At 52.9% G+C, this 23,318-nt stretch overlaps 1 protein-coding gene across 1 annotated transcript in view; it reads right to left on the bottom strand.

The window, feature by feature from the left end:
• The window catches only part of LOC138260864 (semaphorin-3F-like), a 447,618-nt gene extending 432,180 nt beyond the window's left edge, over positions 1-15,438 (bottom strand). Inside the window, exon 1 of the mRNA XM_069209297.1 lies at positions 14,454-15,438. The gene's annotated coding sequence lies outside the window, so the exon portion shown is untranslated. The remainder of the gene's footprint in view (positions 1-14,453) is intronic.
• Between the last annotated feature and the right edge of the window lie 7,880 nt (positions 15,439-23,318).

Here is a 23,318-nt window from a genome sequence, read left to right on the forward strand (position 1 = left end):
AGTGACGAGAACATGGCCTGTTTGAGGTCCTCAAAATCTTTTTGACAGCTGGCTCTCCCTGCCTCACATACACACCTGTCACTCATGCAGCCTCAAACACACAGCTGTCACTCGTAAAGCCTCACACACACAGCTGTCACTCATACAGCTTAACACACACAGCTGTCACTCATACAGCTTCACACACCTGTCACTCATGCAGCCTTACACACACACGTCACTCATACAGCCTCACACATCTGTCACTCATGCAGCATCACACACACACACCTGTCACTCATACAGCCTCACACACACACACACCTGTCACTCATGCAGCCTCACACACACACCTGTCACTCATACAGCCTCACATACACACCTGTCACTCATACAGCCTCACACACACAGCTGTCACTCATACAGCTTAACACACACAGCTGTCACTCATACAGCTTCACACACCTGTCACTCATGCAGCCTCACACACGTCACTCATACAGCCTCACACATCTGTCACTCATGCAGCATCACACACACACACCTGTCACTCATACAGCCTCACACACACACACCTGTCACTCATGCAGCCTCACACACACACACCTGTCACTCATGCAGCCTCACACACACACCTGTCACTCATACAGCCTCACATACACACCTGTCACTCATACAGCCTCACACACACACACCTGTCACTCATGCAGCCTCACACACACACCTGTCACTCATACAGCCTCACATACACACCTGTCACTCACGCAGCCTCACACACACAGCTGTCACTCAAAAAGCCTCACATACACAGATTTCACTCATGCAGCCTCACACACACACCTGTCACTCATACAGCTTCACACACACACACCTGTCACTCATGCAGCCTCACACACACATCTGTCACTCATACAGCTTCTCACACACACACACCTGTCAGTCATACAGTCTCACATACACACGTTACTCATGCAGCCTCACACACACCTGTCACTCACACAGCCTCACACACACAGCTGTCACTCATAAAGCCTCACATACACAGATGTCACTCATGCAGCCTCACACACACACCTGTCACTCATACAGTTTCACACACAGACACCTGTCACTCACACAGCCTCACATGCACACCTGTCACTCATGCAGCCTCACACGCACAGCTGTCACTCATAAAGCCTCACATACACAGATGTCACTCATGGAGCCTCACACACACACCTGTCACTCATGCAGCCTCACACACACCTGTCACTCACACAGCCTCACAGACACAGCTGTCACTCATAAAGCCTCACATACACAGATGTCACTCATGGAGCCTAACACACACACCTGTCACTCACACATACATCTGTCACTGATGCAGCCTCACACACACAGCTGTCAGTCGTAGCCCTCTGTATCTCACATTCGGCCCCTCCACACATCTGCCTTGCACAGCCTCTCTGTGCGAATGCTTCATGTAGGCAGGTTAGTCTGATGGTCAGGCCTCAGTTTCTTCCACTGAGAACTGGGACTGTTTGCAGAAATAAATATTTATTTTTTATGTCAATGAGGGGTTCTGCGCTTTTCCACTTCAGAAAATAGACGAAATAGAAGCTTAGCTCGTGGCCTCTGAAATAATAAATTGCATTCATTTCTGTTCTGCACGGACTCCAAGGCCAGGACTTTGCCCCTGTGCCATTCGGGGCCCTTTGATTAAACCCCGAGACCATCCCGCGGGTGAACGGACATTGGAAGCTGCATTATATGAACATAATGTTATGTAACATGCTCCGCACAAGCTGGTCACGTGTGTTCTCTTTTAGAAGATGCTTGATTAAGAGACAAGTCATGATCCGGGCACCTGAGCATCTCTTGAGTGACATGTCCCAGGTGTGCATCCACTGGGGCAGTCATGATCCGGGCACCTGAGCATCTCTTGAGTGACATGTCCCAGGTGTGCATCCACTGGGGCAGTCATGATCCGGGCACCTGAGCATCTCTTGAGTGACATGTCCCAGGTGTGCATCCACTGGGGCAGTCATGATCCGGGCACCTGAGCATCTCTTGAGTGACATGTCCCAGGTGTGCATCCACTGGGGCAGTCATGATCCGGGCACCTGAGCATCTCTTGAGTGACATGTCCCAGGTGTGCATCCACTGGGGCAGTCATGATCCGGGCACCTGAGCATCTCTTGAGTGACATGTCCCAGGTGTGCATCCCCTGGGGCAGTCATGATCCGGGCACCTGAGCATCTCTTGAGTGACATGTCCCAGGTGTGCATCCACTGGGGCAGTCATGATCCGGGCACCTGAGCATCTCTTGAGTGACATGTCCCAGGTGTGCATCCACTGGGGCAGTCATGATCCGGGCACCTGAGCATCTCTTGAGTGACATGTCCCAGGTGTGCATCCCCTGGGGCGCGCGCCGGTGACACCTGCTGCTGTAAGATGCTTCCTAGGACCAGTCCCTCTGCATCTCCTTCTGTTGGTGGAATCGTTGACCAATCAGACTCATTGGGAAGTAGGCGTGGTCTTCAGTGATTGGTTGTGCCCAAGAATCTTATTAGTACAACTCGCTCACCTAAGCTCATGCTACAAATATGTCTATTTTTTAAAACCCTAAAAGAGAAGGTGTTTTGGAGATCCGAGCCGGCCGTCCTCTGCCTCTCTGAGCAGCCTCCACGTCAGTCTGTTTTTTTGCTCATATTTGGTTTTGGCTGTTGACTTGCTTGCGGGAGACTCTCACGAAGTGTGACGCGCTGGTTTGGATTTCAGCTAATTCATAATTGACAACTGCTTTTTGCCTTCTGTAATGATCCTAATTTTGAACAAATCTATAAGGTTTAATCTGGAATTCCGGCTTGTGAGAGTTTATTTTATTGGACTGGAGTTAGTTTGAGGTAGACATACCAGGCCTTACACAGACTCTGTCCACATCAACCCTCATAATGCATTTCTTAGAGGGTGGAGACACACACAGACATCTGTCTTACTTACAGATCCTGTCTCACATACATACCCAACTTATATATAGACCCCTTACCTCACCGACCCTCTGTCCTACATAGAAAAACATCGAACATACTTACAGCGGTCTCATCTTTCGACAGTTGCATAACTTAAAGACCCCTTCCTCGGATATATAGGTATTTAACTGACATCATACCCTGCACACCATGCATAGATATTTCACTTATTTATAGACCCTGCACCCCAGGCATAGACTTTTAACATATTTACATACCCTTAACCTCATTACAGACCCCTGCATCCCATGCACAGACCTTTACTTATTTACAGACCCTTAACCTCATTACAGAACCCTGCATCCCATGCACAGACCTTTACTTATTTACAGACCCTTAACCTCATTACAGAACCCTGAATCCCATGCACAGACCTTTACTTATTTACAGACCCCCTGCCACACACGTATAGACATTTAACTTGACCCCCTGCCTCACACGTATAGATATTTAACGTATTTAAAGACCCCTGCATCACACATATAGATATTTAAGTTATTTACAGAACCCCTGTGCACACGTATAGATATTTGCCGTATTTACAGACCCCTGCGTCACACGTTTAAATAATTAACTTATTTACAGACCCCTTGCCTCAAACGTATAGATATTTAATTTATTTACAGACGCTTTCCTCACATGTATAGATATTTAACTTATTTACAGACTCTGCGTCCCACATATAGATATTTAAGTTATTTACAGACCTCTGCACCACACATATAGATATTTAACCGATCTTCAGACCCCTGCCTCACATGTATAGATTGTTCACTTATTTACAGATCACTACGTCACAGCTATAGATATTTAATTTACAGACCCCTCCGTCACACGTATAGCTATTTAACGTATTTACAGACCTCTGTGTCACACCTTCATATATTTAACTTATTTACAGACCTCTGTGTCACACGTATAGATATTTAACATGTTTACAGACCCATGTCTTACATGCAAAGATATTTAACGTATTTACAGACCCCTGCCTTTCACGTATAGATATTTAACTTACTTACAGACCCCCTGCTTCATACCTATAGATATTTCACTTATTAACAGACCCCTGCCTCACTTGTATAGGTATTTAACATATTTACAGACCCATGCATCTCATGCAAAGTTATTTAACATATTTACAGACCCCTGCATCCCATCCAAAGACATTTAACTTATTTAACATATTTACAGACCCCTGCGTCGCACGTATATATATATTTCATTTAATTAAAGGCCCCCTTCTTCACACGTATAGATATTTTACATTTTTACAGACCCCTGCATCCCATGCAAAGATACTTAACTTATTTACAGACCCCTGCGTCACACCTATAGATATTGAACATATTTACAGACCCCTGCATCCCATGCAAAGATACTTAACTTATTTACAGACCCCTGCGTCACACCTATAGATATTGAACATATTTACAGACCCCCTGCATTACACGTATATATATTTAATTAATGTACAAACCCCCTGCCTCACACCTATAGATTTTTCACGTATTTACAGACCCCTGCCTCACACGTATAAACATAACATATTTACAGACCCCTGCATCACATGCAAAGATATTTAACATATTTACAGACCCCTGCATCCCATGTAAAGCTATCTAACATATTTACAGACCCATGCGCCCCAAATATAGATATTTAACATATTTACAGACCCCTGCCTCACATAAAAAGATATTTAACATATTAACAGACCCCCTGCGTCAAACATATTTAACTTATTTACAGACCCCCGACTCACATGCATAGATGTGTAGTTACAGACCTCACCTCACATGCATAGATGTGTATTTACAAACCCCCTACCTCACATGCACAGATGTGTATTTACAGATCCCGCCTCACATGCACAGATGTGTATTTACAGATCCTGCCTCACATGCATAGATGTGAATTTACAGACCCCCGCCTCACATGCATGGATGTATATTTGCAGACCCCCGCTTCACACGCATAGATGTGTATTTACAGACCTCGCCTCACATGCATAGATGTGTATTTACAGACCCCCTACCTCACATGCACAGATGTGTATTTACTGATCCTGCCTCACATGCATGGATGTGTATTTACAGACCTCCACCTCACATGCATGGATGTATATTTACAGACCCCCACTTCACACGCATAGATGTGTATTTACAGACCTCGTCTCACATGCATAGATGTGTATTTACAGACCTTGGCCTCACATGCATGGATGTGTATTTACAGACCCCGCCTCACATGCATAGATGTGTATTTACAAACCCCCCACCTCACATGCACAGATGTGTATTTACAGATCCCGCCTCACATGCACAGATGTGTATTTACAGATCCTGCCTCACATGCATAGATGTGAATTTACAGACCCCCGCCTCACATGCATGGATGTATATTTGCAGACCCCCGCTTCACACGCATAGATGTGTATTTACAGACCTCGCCTCACATGCATAGATGTGTATTTACAGACCCCCTACCTCACATGCACAGATGTGTATTTACTGATCCCGCCTCACATGCATGGATGTGTATTTACAGACCTCCACCTCACATGCATGGATGTATATTTACAGACCCCCGCTTCACACGCATAGATGTGTATTTACAGACCTCGTCTCACATGCATAGATGTGTATTTACAGACCTTGGCCTCACATGCATGGATGTGTATTTACAGACCCCGCCTCACATGCATAGATGTGTATTTATAGACCCCGCCTCACATGCATGGATGTGTTTACAGATCCCCTGACGCACATGCTTAGACGTGTATTTACAGACACCCACCTCACATGCATAGATGTGCATTTACAACCCCGACTCACATACATAGATGTGAATTTACAGACCCTCTGCCTCACATACAGATGCGTCTTTGCAGACTCCCACTTCACATGCACGGATGTGTATTTACTGACCCCTGCCTCACATGCAAGGATGTGCATTTACAGACCCCGCCTCAAATGCATGGATCTATATTCACAAACTCCCGCCTCATCTGCACTGATGTGTTTACAGACCCTCTGCCTCACATGCACATATGTGTATTTACAGACCCCGTCTTACATGCATGGATGTGTATTTACAGACCCCCCTCAAATGCATAGACGTGTATTTACAGACCCCGCCTCGCATACATGGATGTGTATTTACAGACCCGTGCCTCACATGCATGGATGTGTATTTACAGACCCCCGCCTCACATGCATAGATGTGTATTTACAGACTCTCTGCCTCACATGCATGGATGTATATTTACAGACCCCGCTTAACATGCATAGATGTGTATTTACAGACCCCCGCTTCACATGCATAGATGTGTATTTACAGACCTTCCGCCTCACAAGCATGGATGTGTATTTACAGATCCCCTCTTCAAATGCATTGATGTGTATTTACAGACCCTCCGCCTCACATGCATAGATGTGTTTTTACAGACCCTCTGACTCACATAAATAGATGTGTATTTACAGACCCCCCTCACATGCATGGATGTATATTAACAGACCTCCGCTTCACATGTATAGATGTGTGTTTACAGACCCTGCTTCACATGCATAGATGTGTGTTTACAGACCCTCTGCCTCACATGCATGGATGTGTATTTACAGACCCCCGCCTCATATGCATAGATGTATATTTACAGACCCCCCTCACATGCATGGATGTATATTTACAGACCTCCGCTTCACATGCACAGATGTGTTTACAGACCCCCCGCTTCACATGCATAGATGTGTGTTTACAGATCCTCTGCCTCACATGCATGGATGTGTATTTACAAACCCCTGCCTCAAATGCATAGATGTATATTTACAGACCCCGCTTCACATGCATGGATGTGTATTTACAGAACCCGTCTCACATACTTAAATGTGTATTTACAGGCCCCCCGCCGCACATGCAGAGATGTGTATTTACAGACCCTCTGCCTCACATGCATAGATGTGTATTTACCGACCCTCGTCTCACCTGCATGGATGTGTGTTTACAGACCCTGTGCCTCACATGCACATATGTGTATTTACAGACCCTCTGCCTCACATGCATAGATGTGTATTTACAGACCTCGCTTCTCATGCATAGATATGTATTTACAGACCCCACCTTACATGCATGTATGTGTATTTACAGACCCCCGCCTCACATGCATGGATGTGTATTTACAGACCCCGCCTCACATGCATAGATGTATATTTACAGATTCCGTCTCACATGCATTGATGTGTATTCACAGACCCTGTCTCACATGCATTGATGTGTATTTACATACCCCGTCTCACATGCATAGATGTGTATTTACAGACCTTCCGCCTCACAAGTATGGATGTGTATTTACAGATCCTCTGCCTCACATGTATTTACAGACCCTCCGCCTCACATGCATGGATGTGTATTTACAGACCCGCGCCTCACATGCATGGATGTGTATGTACAGACCCTCTGACTCACATAAATAGATGAGTATTTACAGACCCCCGCCTCAAATGCAGAGCTGTGTATTTACAAACTCCCCACCTCACATGCATAGATGTGTATTTACAGACCCCCCCGCCTCACATGCATGGATGTGTATTTACAGACCCTCTGCCTCACATGCATAGATGTGTATTTACAAACTCCCCACCTTACATGGATAGATGTGTATTTACAGACCCCCGCCTCACATGCATTGATGTGTATTTACAGACCCCCGCCTCAAATGCATAGATGTGTATTTAAATACCCTCTGCCTCACATACATGGATGTGTGTTTACAGATCCCGCCTCACATGCACAGATGTGTATTCAGAGATCCCCCGACTCACATGCATGGATGTGTATTTACAAACCCCGACTCACATGCATGGATGTGTATTTAGAAACCCCCGAATCACATACCTAGATGTGTATTTACAGACCCTCTGCCTCACATGCATGTATGTATATTTACAGACCCCCTCTTCTGCATATGCAAATGCATAAATGGTAACATGTGTATTACTAGGAGTTCACCATGCTCCTCGGCTGCTGTTGCACTATCTGCATGTACAGGTGCCTAAATGGTAACACGTGTACGTTACTAGGAGTTCACCATGCTCTGCGGCTGCTGGTGCACAATCCGCATGCTCACTTGTGTAAATGGTAACACGTGTGCATTACTAGGGGTTCACCATACTCCTCGTTTGCTGGTGCACTATCTGCATGTACACTTGTGTCAATGGTAACACGTGTACGTTGCTAGGGGTTCACCTTTACTCTCTGACTGTTGCACAGTCTGGGAGGGGGATCCTGAAATGAAATAACGAGACACGTAGGTGTAAATCTACAACTGAAACCCTCTACATGTCAAGACTCAGGTCCTGGTTGCTCTAATGCCGTCAGCGGGGGCACCACTTTCAACATCTGGTTGTCACCATGAGGTGCCACGGACAGGCTCCAGGGAAGGGTCTGCCAGGTGTGCCAGTCCCCTGGTGCCAGCTGATATTCACCCATCAGGAGCCCACGTGTGCCAATCTCCTAGTGACGAGAAATATTCACCCACCAGGAGCCCAGGTGTGCCAGCCCCTCGGTGCCACCAGATATTTACCCACCAGGAGCCCAGGTGTGCCAGCCTCTCAGTGCCACCAGATATTCACCCACCAGGAGCCCAGGTGTGCCAGCCCCTCGGTGCCACCAGATATTTACCCACCAGGAGCCCAGGTGTGCCAGACCCTCAGTGCCACAAGATATTTACCCACCAGGAGACCAGATGTGCCAGTCCCTCTGTGCCACATGATATTTACCCACCAGGAGCCCAGGTGTGCCAGACCCTCAGTGCCACAAGATATTTACCGATCAGGAGCCCACGTGTGCCAATCTCCTAGTGACAAGAAATATTCACCCACCAGGAGTCCAGGTGTGCCAGCCCCTCGGTGCCACCAGATATTTACCCACCAGGAGCCCAGGTGTGACAGCCCCTCGGTGCTACCAGATATTTACCCACCAGGAGACCAGGTGTGCCAGCCCCTCGGTGCCACAAGATATTTACCCACCAGGAGCCCAGGTGTGCCAGCCCCTCGGTGCCACAAGATATTTACCCACCAGGAGCCCAGGAGTGCCAGCCCCTCGGTGCCACCAGATATTTACCCACCAGGAGCCCAGGTGTGCCAGCCCCTCGGTGCCACAAGATATTTACCCACCAGGAGACCAGGTGTGCCAGCCCCTCGGTGCCACCAGATATTTACCCACCAGGAGCCCAGGTGTGCCAGCCCCTCGGTGCCACAAGATATTTACCCACCAGGAGCCCAGGTGTGCCAGCCCCTCGGTGCCAGCAGATATTTACCCACCAGGAGCCCAGGTGTGCCAGCCCCTCGGTGCCAGCAGATATTTACCCACCAGGAGCCCAGGTGTGCCAGCCCCTCGGTGCCACCAGATATTTACCCACCAGGAGCCCAGGAGTGCCAGCCCCTCGGTGCCACCAGATATTTACCCACCAGGAGCCCAGGTGTGCCAGCCCCTCGGTGCCACCAGATAGTTACGTATCAGGAGTTCAGATGGACCCGTCCCTTGGTGCCACCAGATATTTACCCACCAGGAGCCCAGGTGTGCCAGCCCCTCGGTGCCACCAGATATTTACCCACCAGGAGCCCAGGTGTGCCAGCCCCTCGGTGCCACAAGATATTTAACCACCAGGAGACCAGGTGTGCCAGCCCCTCGGTGCCACCAGATATTTACCCACCAGGAGCCCAGGTGTGACAGCCCCTCGGTGCCACAAGATATTTACCCACCAGGAGCACAGGTGTGACAGCCCATCGGTGCCACAAGATATTTACCAACCAGGAGCCCAGGTGTGACAGCCCCTCGGTGCCACCAGATATTTACCCACCAGGAGCCCAGGTGTGCCAGCCCCTCGGTGCCACAAGATATTTACCCATCAGGAGCCCAGGTGTGCCAGCCCCTCGGTGCCACCAGATATTTACCCACCAGGAGCCCAGGTGTGCCAGCCCCTCGGTGCCAGCAGATATTTACCCATCAGGAGCCCAGGTGTGCCAGCCCCTCGGTGCCACAAGATATTTACCCAGCCCCTCGGTGCCACAAGATATTTACCCACCAGGAGCCCAGGTGTGCCAGCCCCTCGGTGCCACAAGATATTTACCCACCAGGAGCCCAGGTGTGCCAGCCCCTCGGTGCCACAAGATATTTACCAACCAGGAGCCCAGGTGTGCCAGCCCCTCGGTGCCACCAGATATTTACCCACCAGGAGCCCAGGTGTGCCAGCCCCTCGGTGCCACAAGATATTTACCCACCAGGAGCCCAGGTGTGCCAGCCCCTCGGTGCCACAAGATATTTACCCACCAGGAGCCCAGGTGTGCCAGCCCCTCGGTGCCACAAGATATTTACCCACCAGGAGCCCAGGTGTGCCAGCCCCTCGGTGCCACAAGATATTTACCCACCAGGAGCCCAGGTGTGCCAGCCCCTCGGTGCCACCAGATATTTACCCACCAGGAGCCCAGGTGTTCCAGCCCCTCGGTGCCACCAGATATTTACCCACCAGGAGCCCAGGTGTTCCAGCCCATCGGTGCCACCAGATATTTACCCACCAGGAGCCCAGGTGTTCCAGCCCCTCGGTGCCACCAGATATTTACCCACCAGGAGCCCAGGTGTGCCAGCCCCTCGGTGCCACAAGATATTTACCCACCAGGAGCCCAGGTGTGCCAGCCCCTCAGTGCCACCAGATATTTACCCACCAGGAGTCCAGGAGTGCCAGCCCCTCGGTGCCACCAGATAGTTACGTATCAGGAGTACAGATGGACCCGTCCCTTGGTGCCACCAGATATTTACCCACCAGGAGACCAGGTGTGCCAGCCCCTCGGTGCCACCAGATATGTACCCACCAGGAGCCCAGGTGTGCCAGCCCCTCGGTGCCACCAGATATGTACCCACCAGGAGCCCAGGTGTGACAGCCCCTCGGTGCCACAAGATATTTACCAACCAGGAGCCCAGGTGTGACAGCCCCTCAGTGCCACAAGATATTTACCCACCAGGAGCCCAGGTGTTCCAGCCCCTCGGTGCCACCAGATATTCACCCACCAGGAGCCCAGGTGTGCCAGCCCCTCGGTGCCACAAGATATTTACCCACCAGGAGTCCAGGTGTGCCAGCCCCTCGGTGCCACAAGATATTTACCCATCAGGAGCCCAGGTGTGCCAGCCCCTCAGTGCCACCAGATATTCACCCACCAGGAGCCCAGGTGTGCCAGCCCCTCGGTGCCACAAGATATTTACCCACCAGGAGACCAGGTGTGCCAGCCCCTCGGTGCCACCAGATATTTACCCACCAGGAGCCCAGGTGTGCCAGCCCCTCGGTGCCACCAGATATTTACCGATCAGGAGCCCACGGGTGCCAGCCCCTCGGTGCCACCAGATATTTACCAACCAGAAGCCCAGGAGTGCCAGTCGCTTGGTGCCACCAGATAATTACCTATCAGGAGTCCAGATGGGCCAGCCCCTCGGTGCCACCAGATATTTACCAACCAGGAGCCCAGGTGTGACAGCCCCTCGGTGCCACAAGATATTCACCCACCAGGAGACCAGGTGTGCCAGTCCCTTGATACCCCCAGATATTTACCCACCAGGAGCCTAGGTGTGCCAGTCCCCTGACAAAACACACCACGTGCAACAGACAACATATCGGGTACAAAAGACAGAACACACCACATACAGACAGAGCACACCACAAACAACAAACAGAACACATCACAAACAACAAACAGAACACATCACAAACAACAAACAGAACACACCATGTACAACACACACCAAGTACAACAGACAACACACCATGTACAGACATAACCTACCACGTACAGACAACACACCATATACACACAACACACCACGTACAACAGAAAACACACCACGTACAGACAGGACACACCAGGTACAACATACAACACACCACAGACAACAGACAGAACATACCACGTACAGACACCATAACACTTACTATAGGCAGAACACACCACGTACAACAGACAACACACCACATACAGACAGAACACACCACATGCAATAGACAGAACACATCACAAACAACAAACAGAACAAACCATGTACAACACACACCAAGTACAACAGACAACACACCATGTACAGACAGAACCTACCACATACAGACGACATACCATATACACACAACACACCACGTACAACAGAAAACACACCACGTACAACAGAAAACACACCATGTACAGACAGGACACACCAGGTACAACATACAACACACCACAGACAACAGACAGAACATACCACGTACAGACACCATACCACTTACTACAGACAGAACACACCACATACAGGCAGAACACACCACGTACAACAGACAACACACCACATACAGACAGAACATGCCACGTACAACAGACAACACACCACATACAGACACAACATACCACCTACAACAGACAACACACCACATACAAACTGAATACCCACATACAGACATAAACCACCACATACAGACAGAACGCACCGCGTCTAACAGACAACACACCACGTACCACAGACAGAACACACCACGTACAACAGACAACACACCACATGCAAGCAGAACACACCACGTACAGAGAGAACACACCACGTACAACAGACAACACACCACTTACTACAGACAGAACACACCACATACAGACAGATCACACCACATACAAGCACAACACTAGCAACAGACAGCACACCACTTACTACAAACAGAACACACCACGTAAAGAGAAAACATCACAGACAACAGACAGCACACCATGTGCAGACAACACACCATTTACAGACAGAACACACCATGTACAAACAGAACACACGATGTACAACAGACAACACACCACGTACAGACAGGACACACCACACACAGACAGAACACACCCCGTACAGACAGAACACACCCCATACAACAGACAGCACACCACGTACAACAGACAGGACACACCACGTACAGACAGAACACACCATGTAAAACAGACATCACACCACGTACAAAACACAACATACAACAGATAGCACGTCAAGTATTACAGACAGAACACACTATGTACAGGCACAACACACCACAGACAACATACCAGGTACAGACAACACACAATATACAGGAAGAACACACCAGATTCAGACAACACACCACATACAGGCAGAACACACTACGTACAGACAACACACCACATACAGACAGCACACACAACGTACATCAGACAACACACCATGTACAAAACACAACATACAACAAATAACACACCACACAGTACATACAGACAGAGCACACCACGTACAGGCACAACACACCAAAGACAACACACCAGGTACAGACAACACACCACGTACAACAGACAGAACACACCACGTATAGACAGACCACACCATGTACAAGCACAACACACCACAAGTAACAGACAGCACACTACTTACTACACACAGAACACACCACGTACAACAGACAACACACCACGTACAGACAACACACCATGTACAACGGGCAACACACCATGTACAGACAGAACATACCACAGAGACACAACACACCACATACAGACAGAATACACCATGTAGAACAGAAAAAACACCCCGTACTACAGACAGAACACACCACGTATAAAACATACCACGTACAACAGACAACACACCACGTACAAAACATACCACGTACAGACAGAACACATCACGTATAAAAAACACCCCATACTACAGAGAGAACACTCCTGAGCCCAGACCATCCCCACAGCCCAGACCATCTCCTGAGCCTAGACAATGTCCTCAGCCCAGATCATCTCCTCAGCCTAGACAATGTCCTCAGCCCAGATCATCTCCTCAGCCTAGACAATGTCCTCAGCCCAGATCATCTCCTGAGCCTAGACAATGTCCTCAGCCCAGATCATCTCCTCAGCCTAGACAATGTCCTCAGCCCAGATCATCTCCTCAGCCTAGACAATGTCCTCAGCCCAGATCATCTCCTGAGCCTAGACAATGTCCTCAGCCCAGATCATCTCCTCAGCCTAGACAATGTCCTCAGCCCAGATCATCTCCTCAGCCTAGACAATGTCCTCAGCCCAGATCATCTCCTCAGCCTAGACAATGTCCACAGCCCAGATCATCTCCTCAGCCTAGACAATGTCCACAGCCCAGATCATCTCCTCAGCCTAGACAATGTCCACAGCCCAGATCATCTCCTCAGCCTAGACAATGTCCTCAGCCCAGATCATCTCCTCAGCCTAGACAATGTCCACAGCCCAGATCATCTCCTCAGCCTAGACAATGTCCACAGCCCAGATCATCTCCTCAGCCTAGACAATGTCCACAGCCCAGATCATCTCCTCAGCCTAGACAATGTCCACAGCCTAGACAATGTCCACAGCCACCACCTCGACACCAATGATAAAAACTCTAATAGCTCAGCTCGACTACATAATCTCATGAAACCAGGGCTTTAAACAATGTATAAATAAATACCTCAAAGTGAAAAAGGAGCTGCGCCGAGGTCCAAAAGGGAGCTCCGCCGAGGTCTACAAAGAAACTCCACAAAAGTCCAAAGTAGAGCTTCACCGACGTAGGAAAGGAGCTGCACCAAAGTCCAAGTGGGTCCTGGGCCAAGTGAAAGCGCAGTAGAGCAAAGTCTGAAGCAGAGAAGAGAAGGAGAGACAGCCAGGGAAGAGAAGGAGAGACAGCCAGGGAAGAGAAGGAGAGACAGTCAGGGAAGAAGAGACAGGGGAGAGAAGGAGAGACAGTCAGGGAAGAGAAGAAGAGACAGCCAGGGAAGAGAAGGAGAGACAGCCAGGGAAGAGAAGGAGAGACAGCCAGGGAAGAGAAGGAGAGACAGCCAGGGAAGAGGAGACAGGGGAGAGAAGGAGAGACAGTCAGGGAAGAGAAGAAGAGACGGGGAGAGAAAGAGAGACAGGGAAGAGAAGAAGAGACGGGGAGAGTTGGAGAGAAAGTCAGTAAAAAGTTGCAGAGAATGAGAGGCGAGCTGCAGTGAGGGAAGCAGAGACAGTTACAGGAATGTTGGAAGGACAGTCAGGGAAGAGCTGGAGAGCAGAGACAGTGGAGAAAAGGAAAGATACTCAGAGGAAAGTTGGAGAGACAGGGGGGAGCTGGAGAGACAGGGGATAGGACACTCAGAGGAGAGATGGAGAGACAGTCGAGGTGGGTTGAAGGGAGAGACAGGGGAGACGAGAGACAGTCCGGGGAGAGTTGCAGAGAGTTCCGGGAGAGTTGGAGTGAAGAAGAGACAGCTCGGGGGCCTGCGGCCGGGACAGACACCGGCACCTCCGGGGCGGGGGGTCACTCCCGGACCGGTCAGACTCCGGGGCTCGGTCCGGGGGGGCTCAAGCACATCCAGTCTGGTCCCCCGGGGGCGGCCATGGACAGGTGGGAGCGTAGGGGGTCGTGGAGGGCGGAGGGCGCCTTCGGGTCCCTCAGGTGCTCTGAGCTCTCTGCTCGCCTCCCCGTCTATGAGGGCAGGTCCCTGGGAGGAGAGAGGGATGGACCGAGGGAGGGGCTTAGGGGGGGCGGGGAGGGAGGAGGGAAGAGAGGCAGAGGTGGGGAGAGGGAGGCAGGCATCGCAGAGAGAGAGGAGAAGAGGGAGAGAGGGAAGTGGAGGGCATGCGAGAAGGAAGGAGGGAGGGAGGAAGGGATAGAAGAGAGGGAGGAGAGAAGGAGGGAGGGACTGAAGGGTGGAAGAGAGAGAAGGAACAAAGGAGAGAAAGGAGGGAAGGGTAGAAGAGAGGGAGGAGAGAAGGAGGGAGGGAGGAAGGGAAGGATAGAAGAGAGGGAGGAGATAAGGAGGAAGGGACTGAAGGATGGAAGAGAGAGCAGGAACAAAGGAGAGAGAGGAGGGAAGTGTAGAAGAGAGGTAGGAGAGAAGGAGGGAGGGAGGCAGGAAGGGAAGGATAGAAGAGAGGGATGAGAGAAGGAGGAAGGGACCTAAGGGTGGAAGAGAGAGCAGGAACGAAGGAGAGAGAGGAGGGAAGGATAGAAGAGAGGGAGGAGAAAAGGAGGGATGGACTGAAGGGAAGAAGAGAGAGCAGGAGAGCAGGAGGTAGGGAAGGGTAGAAGGAGGGAGGCGAGAAGGAGAGAGGGAAGGGAGGAGAGGTGGAGGGAGGGAAGGGTAGAAGAGAGGGAGGAGAGGAGGAGGGAGGGATAGAGGGGAGGGTAGAAAAGAGGGAGGAGAGGAGGAGGGAGGGAAGGTAGGAGGGAGGGAGGAGAGGAGGAGGGAGGGAAGGGTAGGAGGGAGGGAGGAGAGGAGGAGGGAAGGTAGGAGGGAGGGAGGAGAGAAGGAGTGAGGTAAGGATAGAAGGGAGGAGAGGAGGAGGGAGGGAAGGGTAGGAGAGGAGGAGGGAGGGAAGGGTAGGTGGGAGGGAGGAGAGGAGGAGAGAGGGAAGGGTAGAAGAGAGGGAGGAGTGAAGGAGAGAGGGAAGAGTAAGAGGGAGGGAAGGGTAGGAGAGAGAGAGGAGAGGAGGAGGGAGGGAAGGGTAGGAGACAGGGAGGAGGGGAAGGAGGGAAGGGTAGGACAGAGGGAGGAGAGGAGTGAGGGAGGGGAGGAGGGAGGGAGGAGAGGAGGGAGGGAAGGGTAGAAGAGAGGGAGGGGTGAAGGAGAGAGGGAAGGGTAAGAGGGAGGGAGGAGAGGAGGAGGGAGGGAAGGGTAGAAGAAAGGGAGGAGAGGAGGAGGGAGGGGTAGGAGGGAGGATGGACAGGAGGGAGGGAAGGGTAGGAGGGAAGGTAGGAGGGAGGGAGGAGAGGAGGAGGGAGAGAAGGGTTGAAGAAAGGGAGGAGAGGAGGAGGGAGGGAAGGGTGGGTGGGAGGGAGGAGAGAAGGAGGGAGGGAAGAGTAGGAGAGGGGGAGGGGAGAAGGAGGAGGGAAGGGTAGGAGGGAGGAGAGGAGGAGGGAGGGAAGGGTAGAAGAGAGGGAGGAGAGGAGGTGGGAGGGAAGGGTAGGAGGGACGAAGGAGAGGAGGGAGGGAGGAGAGGAGGGAGGGAAGGGTAGGAGGGAGGAGAGGAGGAGGGAGGGAAGGGTAGAAGGGAGGGAGGAGAGAAGACGAGAGGGAAGGGTAGGAGAGAGGGAGGAGAGGAGGAGGGAGGGAAGGGTAAGAGAGAGGGAGGGGAGAAGGAGGGAGGGAAGGGTAGAAGAGAGGGAGGGGAGGAGGAGGGAGGGAAGGGTAGGAGGGAGGAAGGGAGGAGGGAGGGAAGGGTAGAAGAGAGGGAGGAGAGGAGGAGGGAGGGGTAGGAGGGAGGATGGAGAGGAGGGAGGGAAGGGTAGGAGGGAGGGAGGACAGGAGGAGGGAAGGTAGGAGGGAGGGAGGAGAGGAGATGGAGGAGGGAGAGAAGGGTAGAAGAAAGGGAGGAGAGGAGGAGGGAGGGAAGGGTAGGAGAGAGGGAGGAGAGGAGGAGGGAGGGAAGAGTAAGAGAGAGGGAGGGGAGAAGGAGGGAGGGAAGGGTAGAAGAGAGGGAGGAGAGGAGGAGGGAGGGAAGGGTAGGAGGGAGGAAGGGAGGAGGGAGAGAAGGGTAGAAGAGAGGGAGTAGAGGAGGAGGGAGGGAAGGGTAAGAGAGAGGGAGGGGAGAAGGAGGGAGGGAAGGGTAGAAGAGAGGGAGGAGAGGAGGAGGGAGGGAAGGGTAGGAGGGAGGAAGGGAGGAGGGAGAGAGGGGTAGAAGAGAGGGAGAGGAGGAGGGAGGGGTAGGAGGGAGGATGGAGAGGAGGGAGGGAAGGATAGGAGGGAGGGAGGACAGGAGGAGGAAAGGTAGGAGGGAGGGAGGAGAGAAGGAGGGAAAGAAGGATAGAAGAAAGGGAGGAGAGGAGGTGGGAGGGAAGGTGGGTGGGAGGGAGGAGGAGAGAAGGAGGGAGGGAAGAGTAGGAGAGGGGGAGGGGAGAAGGAGGGAGGGAAGGGTAGGAGGGATGGAGGTGAGGAGGAGAGAGGGAAGGGTAGGAGAGAGGGTGGTGAGGTGGAGGGAGGGAAGGAAGGGTAGATGAGTGGGAGGAGAGGAGGTGGGAGGGAAGGGTAGGTGGGAAGAAGGAGAGGAGGGAGGGTGGTGAGGAGGGTGGGAAGGGTAGGTGGGAGGAGAGGAGGAGGGTGGGAAGGGTTGAGGGAGGGAGGAGAGAAGGAAGTGGGGAAGGGTAGGAGAGAGGGTGGAGAGGAGGAGAGAGGGAAGGGTATGTGAGAGGGAGGGGCGAAAGAGGGAGGGAAGGGTAGAAGAGAGGGAGGAGAGGAGGAGGGAGGGAAGGGTAGGAGGGAGGAAGGGTGGAGGGAGGGAAGGGTGTAGAGAGGGAGGAGTGGAGGACGGAAGTGGTAGGAGGGAGGGAGGTGGAGGAGGGGAGAGAAGGGTAGAAGAAGGGAGGAGAGGAGGAGGGAGGGAAGGGTAGGAGAGAGGGAGGAGAGGAGGAGGGAGGGAAGAGTAGAGAGAGGGAGGGGAGAAGGAGGGAGGGAAGGGTAGAAGAGAGGGAGGAGAGGAGGAGGGAGGGAAGGGTAGGTGGGTGGAGGGAGGGGGGGGGAGGGTTGAGGTGGGTGTAGTGGAGGAGGGAGGGGAGGGTAAGAGAGAGGGAGGGGAGAAGGAGGGAGGGAAAGGGTAGAAGAGAGGGAGGAGAATAGCAGGGAGGAAGGGTAGGAGGGAGGAAGGTAGGAGGGAGAGAAGGGTAGAAGAGAGGGAGAGGGAGGTGGAGGGGTTGGAGGGAGGATGGAGAGGAGGGTGGGAAGGTTAGGAGGGTGGGAGGACAGGAGGAGGGAAGGTAGGAGGGAGGAAGGAGAGAAGGAGGGAAAGAAGGGTAGAAGAAAGGGAGGAGAGGAGGAGGGAGGGAAGGGTAGGAGGAGGGAGGACAGGAGGAGGGAAGGTAGGTGGGAGGGAGGTGAGGAGGAGGGAGAGAAGGGTAGATGAAAGGGAGGAGAGGAGGAGGGAGGGAAGGGTAGGAGGGAGGAGAGGAGGAGGGAGGGAAGAGTAAGAGAGAGGGAGGGGAGAAGGAGGGAGGGAAGGGTAGAAGAGAGGGAGGAGAGGAGGAGGGAGGGAAGGGTAGGAGGGAGGAAGGGAGGAGGGAGGGAAGGGTAGAAGAGAGGGAGTAGAGGAGGAGGGAGGGAAGGGTAAGAGAGAGGGAGGGGAGAAGGAGGGAGGGAAGGGTAGAAGAGAGGGAGGATAGGAGGAGGGAGGGAAGGGTAGGAGGGAGGAAGGGAGGAGGGAGAGAAGGGTAGAAGAGAGGGAGAGGAGGAGGGAGGGGTAGGAGGGAGGATGGAGAGGAGGGAGGGAAGGATAGGAGGGAGGGAGGACAGGAGGAGGGAAGGTAGGAGGGAGGAAGGAGAGAAGGAGGGAAAGAAGGGTAGAAGAAAGGGAGGAGAGGAGGAGGGAGGGAAGGGTAGATGGGAGGGAGGAGAGAAGGAGGGACGGAAGAGTAGGAGGGGGGAGGGGAGAAGGAGGGAGGGAAGGGTAGGAGGGAGGGAGGAGAGAAAGAGGGAGGGAAGGGTAGGAAAGAGGGAGGAGAGGAGGAGGGAGGGAAGGGTAGAAGAGAGGGAGGAGAGGAGGTGGGAGGGAAGGGTGGGAGGGACGAAGGAGAGGAGGGAGGGAGGAAAGGAGGGAGAGAAGGGTAGGAGGGAGGAGAGAAGGAGGGAGGAAGGGTAGAAGGAGGGAGGAGAGAAGGAGGGAGGGAAGGGTAGAAGAGAGGGAGGAGAGGAGGAGGGAGGGAAGGGTAGGAGGGAGGAAGGAGAGGAGGGAGGGAAGGGTAGAAGAGAGGGAGGAGAGGAGACGGGAGGGAGGGAGGGGGTAGGAGGAACGAAGGGAGGAGGGAAGGAAGGGTAGAAGAGAGGGAGGAGAGGAGGAGAGACTGAGGAAGAAGTGGAGGTCGGAGGGTGAAGGAGGTGACATCAGAGGTGGAGGGAAGAAAGCCAGAGATGCAGGAGGTGGCAGAGGATGGGGGCTCCTGTGTGAGGGGCGGGGCTAGTGAAGTCTCGTAGTGTTTTGGGGGGGGGGGCTACAGCCAGAGCTGCTGAGGTGGGAATTGAGCAACCAGGTTGAGTCTCGGGCACCGCTCAACACCCTGTGATCCTGGGCAGATCACTCCGTCTCCCCCGCTACCAAAACACGAAGGTGTCCTGGTGTGACGGGACTGGTGCTCGTGTAAAGCGCTTCAGTACCTTCGGGTCGAGCTCGCGCTACATAAACTGCAAAAAAAAAAGAGGTGGGGAGTGGGGAGAGCTGAGAAGGCAGGAGGGATGAGAGGGGAGGGAGAGGGAGATGGGGAAGTAACTTAATAAAGTGGATGGGGGAGAAAGAGCCGAAGAGGACATGGAAAGAAAGGGATGACTTGAGGGGGAGGGAGCGAGAGGAAGGGAGTGCAGAGCCCAAAAGGAGAGAGAAGTAACTGTGCAAGGAGAAGAGAGAGAGGCGGCTCTGAGGGTGAAGGGGAAGGGACGAGGATCACACTCAGAGGAGAGACAGAGGTGCGCAGGGCACGGAGGGCGGGGAAACAGGAGGCTGAGAGATACCGCCGTCCTGTGGTGAGAGTAGAGACCTCTGGTGAAGTGAGGACCAACCCCTGCTGTGCAAAGACCTCTGAACCCCTCCTGAACCCCCCTCGCATCACCCAGATCACCTTCCAAATCCTGCTGTGCAATGACCTTTGACCCCACTGACCCCCACCCTAGATCACTAACCAACTCCTGCTGTACAATGACCTCTGACCATTCCTGAACTCCCCTCAAACACCCCAGATCACCGTCCAACTCCTGCTGTAGAATGACCTCCATCCCCTCCTGAACCCCCACCCCAAATCACCAACCAACCCCTGCTGCGCAATGACCTCTGAACCCTACCCCAGATCACATCCAACTCCTGCTGTGCAATGACCTCCGACCCCTCCTAAACGCCCCTCGCATCTCCCAGATCACCATCCAACTCCTGCTGTGCAATGACCTCTGAACCCCCCCTAAACCCAACGCCAGATCACCAACCAACGCCTGCTGTGCTATGACCTCTGACCCCGCTGACCCCCACTCTAGATCACCAACCAACTCCTGCTGTGCAATGACCGCCGACCCCTCCTGAACCCAGATCACCAATCAACCCCAGCTGTGCAATGACCTCTGACCCTTCCTGAACCCCCTCAAACACCCCAGATCACCGTCCAACTCCTGCTGTACAATGACCTCCGTCCCCTCCTGAACCCCCACCCCAAATCATCAACCAACCCCTGTTGTGCAAGGACCTCCGACTCCTCCTGAACCCTACCCCAGATCACCATCCAACTCCTGCTGTGCAATGACCTCTGAACCCCTCCTGAACCCAACCCCAGATCACCAACCAACCCCTGCTGTGCTATGACCTCTGACCACCCACCCTAGATCACAACCAACTCCTGCTGTGCAATGACCTCCGACCCTTCCTGACCCCAGATCACCAAGCAACCCATGCTGTGCAATGACCTCTGACCCTTCCTGAACCCCACTCAAACACCCCAGATCACCATCCAAATTCTGCTCTACAATGACCTCCGAACCCTCCTGAACCCCCACCCCAAATCACCAAGCAACCCCTGCTATGCAATGACCTCCGACTCTTCATGAACCCCCCTCACATCCCCCAGATAACCATCCAACTCCTGCTGTGCAATGACCTCTGAACCCCTCCTGAACCCTACCCCAGATCACCATCCAACTCCTGCTGTGCAATGACCTCTTAACCCCAGATCACCAACCAACTCCTGTTGTGCAATGACCTCCGACCCCTCCTGAACCCTCCTCGCATCCCCCAGATCACCATCCAACTCCTGCTGTGCAATGACCTATGAACCGCTCCTGAACTCAACCCCAGATCACCAACCAACCCCTGCTGTGCTATGACCTCCGACCCCGCTGACCCCCCCACCCTAGATCACCAACCAACTCCTGCTGTGCAATGACCTCCAACCCCTCCTAACCCCAGATCACCAACCAACCCCTGCTGTGCAATGACCTCTGACCCTTCCTGAACCCCCTCAAACACCCTAGATCACCATCCAACTCCTACTATACAATGACCTCTGACCCCTCCTGAATCCCCACCCCAGATCACCAACCAACCCCTGCTGTGCAATGACCTCCGACCCCTCCTGAAAGCCCCCTCAAACACCCCAGGTTACCATCCAACTCCCGCTGTGCAATGACCTCCGACCCTCTCCTGAACCCCCATCCCAGATCACCATCCAACTCCTGCTATGCAATGACCTCTGAACCGCTCCTGAACCCAACCCCAGATCACCAACCAACACCTGCTGTGCTATGACCTCGGACCCCGCTGACCCCCCACCCTAGATCACCAACCAACTCCTGCTGTGCAATGACCTCCAACCCCTCCTAACCCCAGATCACCAACCAACCCCTGCTGTGCAATGACCTATGACCCTTCCTGAACCCCCTCAAACACCCTAGATCACCATCCAACTCCTACTATACAATGACCTCTGACCCCTCCTGAATCCCCACCCCAGATCACCAACCAACCCCTGCTGTGCAAAGACATCTGACCCCTCCTGAAAGCCCCCTCAAACACCTCAGGTTACCATCCAACTCCCGCTGTGCAATGACCTCTGACCCCCTCCTGAACCCCCACCCCAGATCACCAACCAACTCCTGCTGTGCAGTGACCTCCGACCCTCCTTAACCCCCAACCCAGATCACCAACCAACCCCTGCTGTGCAATAACCTCTGACCCCTCCTGAACCTCCAGATCACCAACCAACCCCTGCTGTGCAATGACGTCTGACCCCTCATGACCCCCGAACCCCAGATCACCAACCAACTCCTGATGGTCAATGACCTCTGACCCCTCCTGAACCCCCCTCACACCTCCCAGATCAACATCCAACTCCTGTTGTGCAATGACCTCTGAACCCCTCCTGACCTCGCCAGCCCCAGATTACCAACCGACCCCTGCTGGTCAGTGACCTCTGACCCCTCCTGAACCCCCTCACACCATCCAGATTACCAACCAACCCCGCTGTACAATGACCTTCGATTCCTCCTAACCCCCCACCCCAGATCACAAACTAACCCATGCTGTGCCCTGACCTCAGACCCCTCCTGAACCTCCCTCCCACCCACCTCGAAATCACCAACCAACCCCTGCTGTGCTCCATCTGACTCCTTCTGAACGCCCCTCCAACCCAGCCCCAGATCACAAACCAACACTTGCTTTACAATGACCTCCGACTCCTCCTGACCCCCCATTACAGATCACCAACCAAAACCTGCTGTGCAATGACCTCCGACCCCTCCTGACCCCCCCACCCCAGATCAAGAATCAACACCTGATGTGCAATGACCTCCGACTCATCCTAACGCCCCAACCACAGATCAACAACCAACTCCTG

This window comes from Pleurodeles waltl, chromosome 10, assembly GCF_031143425.1.
Source record: "Pleurodeles waltl isolate 20211129_DDA chromosome 10, aPleWal1.hap1.20221129, whole genome shotgun sequence".
In the NCBI taxonomy this organism is placed as follows: Eukaryota; Metazoa; Chordata; class Amphibia; order Caudata; family Salamandridae; genus Pleurodeles; species Pleurodeles waltl.